General features: G+C 35.7%; 1 pseudogene; it reads left to right on the forward strand.

The window, feature by feature from the left end:
• The first annotated feature begins 1,753 nt into the window (after positions 1–1,753).
• On the forward strand, positions 1,754–2,769 carry LOC130834026 (taste receptor type 2 member 10-like; annotated as a pseudogene).
• The last annotated feature ends 555 nt before the right edge of the window (positions 2,770–3,324 follow it).

Consider the following 3,324-nt stretch of genomic DNA (forward strand, 5'->3'; position numbering starts at 1 on the left):
GTGTGTATGTGGTGATAACATTTAAGATACAGTCTCTAAACAACTTTCAAGTCTATAATACAGTATTGTTAATTACAGTCACCATGCTGTGCATTAGATCCCCAGATCTTATTTGTCTCATAGCTGAGAGTTTGAACCCCTTGACCAATATCTCCCATTTCCCTCACCCCCTAGCCTCTGGCAGGCACCATACTACTCTTTATTTCCATGAGTTTGTCTTTCTTAGATTTCACATATAAGTGAAAACATCTAGTATTTGGCTTTCTCTGTCTGATTTATTTCACTTAGCATAATGCCCTTAGTCCATCCATGTTGTTGCAGAAGGAAGGATTTCCTTTTTTCTCAAGGTGGAATAATATTCCACATTTTCTTTATCCATTCATTTGTTAACAGATACTTAGGTTGTTTCCACATATCTACTATTATGAGTAATGCTGGAATGAACATGGGAGCTATCTTTTCAAGACCGTGCTTTTTCCTTTGGATAAATATCCAAAATTGAGGTTCCTGGATCATGTGGTAGTTCTATTTTCAGTTTTTTGTGAAACCTTGATACTGTTTTCCAAAGTTTTATTTTATTTTAAAGGCTTTTTGTGAAGCTGAAATGAGAAAATGATCATAAAGTGCCTAGCCAAGTGCTGGAAGCATAATAAAGGCTCAATAAATGTGAGATTTCACTTTTAAATTTTGGATTGATATATTGATTTAAGGGACTTTTTTTCCTCCTTCCTCCATTAGAATGCAAACTCCATGAATCACACAAGCTTTGAAGTCCTATCTAACATTATATTCTCTCAGTGACCTTGATATATCTGGACACTCAGTAAATTACTTATTAAAAAGGAGCATAAATGCATGCCATCAAAGGGGAATATGTTAAGTGAAGGGATTATTCTGAAGATGCTTTCATGTCAAGAGTGGTCAACATAATCTTATGCATTCATGAATGGAATAACTATAAGTATAAAAATATAGGACCATTTGATGAGACAATATTTACAAAATTTACTATACCCAGAGTTGAGCTTAAGTTTTAATTAAAAATTAAAAGATAAAATATATTTAGTAATACGGCAAAATGATTTCTACTACTGGCCTCAAATCAAGGTGGCAATTGTTCGGTATTTCTATGTAATTGAGTCATAATCTAAACAATAATCTATTGTCTTTTTCACACTGTAACTTGAAGTATGCCCTGCCTGAATTACCAGAAAAATGAAGAAAATATTTTTCTCTATGGCATTAATTTTTCAGAGTAAGTGTCTATAGTGGCTAAATTCATCTCTTCTATATACTATTTTTCTTTATATCTAAGCAGCCATTAACACAAAATAAATAATGATGTTAATGTTGACATTGAAAAAGGTGAAGTCCAATTTTTGTTTCTGTTGTGTTCTGTTTTTTATAGGTATATGTTTGGCACTCCTACTGCACAATTCAGGAAAACAAATGCAAAATAGTCTCAGGAGGACAAGTAGAATCCATGAAACAAAACTTTCATTTGCATCTTAACAAATTGTAGGAAGACATTCAGTCTGGACACATGTTCTGTAGACTAGTGAAATTTTATAGACATAACTGAAAGGGTCTCCATGAAGCTACTTTGGATCCCATCGCAAGGCATTAATTGGGGCACTTTTAAGTCTTTATGTAATGAAAGAGAAGAAAATCATTCTTCCATCAAGCAGCAATATATGCCTCATTCTGCAGCAGGTAATTTAAAACTGATGGAACAGAAACAATATTAGCAGATATGCTAAGTATAGTAGAAGGCCTCCTCATTCTTGTAGCAGTTACTGAGGCAATATTGGGCTTTTAGGGCACGGATTTATTGGATTTGTAAACTGCATTGACTGTGTGAAAAGCAAGAAATTCTCTACTATCAGCTTTATTCTCACTGGCTTAGCTACTTCCAGAATTTGTCTGATATGGATAATAATTACTGATGGATTTCTACAGCTTTTCTCTCCAGATATGCATTTCTCTGGTAACCTATTTAAATATATGGGTTACTCATTGTTAATTATACATCAATCAAGTGTCTGGTTTGCCACCAGCCTCAACATATTCTATTTCCTGAAGATAGCCAATCTTTCCCACCACATTTTTCTTTGGTTGAAGGGTAGCATCAATAGGGTTCTTCTCCTTCTGATGGGATGCTTGCTAATTTCATGGTTATTTTTCCAATAATTTTGAAGTCTATTGGTAATAATAGAATGAAGAACAGAAGCACAATCTGGCTAGTCACCATGCATGCACTTTCCAAACCAGATTTTGCTCCATCTGGGAGTCATTCTCCTCTTTATACTATGCCTGGTTACATGTTTGTTATTGATCATTTCCCTTTGGTGGCACAACAGGAGAATGAGATTGAACACGACAAGATTCAGAGACCCCAGCACAGAAGCACATATCAAAGCAATGAAAGTCTTGGTATCTTTTATCATCCTCTTTATCCTGTATTTTGTAGGCACTGCCATAGAAATATCATGTGTGATTGTGCCAGAAAACAAACTGCTGTTTATTTTTGGTATGACAACCACAGTCCTCTATCCCTGGGCTCACTCATTTATGCTAATTCTAGGAAAGAGCAAGCTAGAGCAAGCCTCTCTGAGGGTCCTGAAGCAATAAAAGTGCTGGGAAAAAGAGAAACTTCCCAGAATTCCAATGCAGGCTTGGGGAGGTAAATGCATGTTCCAAGGAAATAATCTAGTGAAGAAATCCCTGAAGATCTGTTCCACTTGCACTACTTTCTTGCATTGGTTTTAACTCTGTTCTTGAACATCACCAAAATCTTCTGTAATGATTTTGACTACATCTCAAGGGATTTCACTCTTCCATGAGGTTTGACTCCAGCTGAGTGGCTCTGTCAGCTTCCCTCTCTTGCAGTTGCTTTTTACCCCATCCCCCAGCCCCAGAGGAAAAACCGTTCCTGTTGAGGGTGGGAGTAAGTCTCTAAAACAAGATTTCTCATTGTGTTTTACCTGATTCCCAAAGCATTGACAGCTCTTCACCAACATAACTCAAAGAAATATTATTATTATTATTATTATATTACTATCATTATTTATTTTAATGCCCACATTCCTCTAGATATCTCAAGTAAGAACCACTTCAGGTTGGCTCCTGTGTACTTTTGACGTGTTGCCATAATTTTTTTCATTTTCCTTAGATTCTGCACAGCAAATGCTTCAGTTTCATTTTGTACTTTCCCTCATCCAGCCCTGGATTCATTATTTCTCTAAGGAGTCCTCATTTCTTTTAGTGTACAAGAGTATTTGAAAACCAAGATTTGGTTGTATACACATATACCCACACCTATTT

This window comes from Hippopotamus amphibius, chromosome 12 (genome assembly GCF_030028045.1).
Source record: "Hippopotamus amphibius kiboko isolate mHipAmp2 chromosome 12, mHipAmp2.hap2, whole genome shotgun sequence".
NCBI lineage: Eukaryota > Metazoa > Chordata > Mammalia > Artiodactyla > Hippopotamidae > Hippopotamus > Hippopotamus amphibius.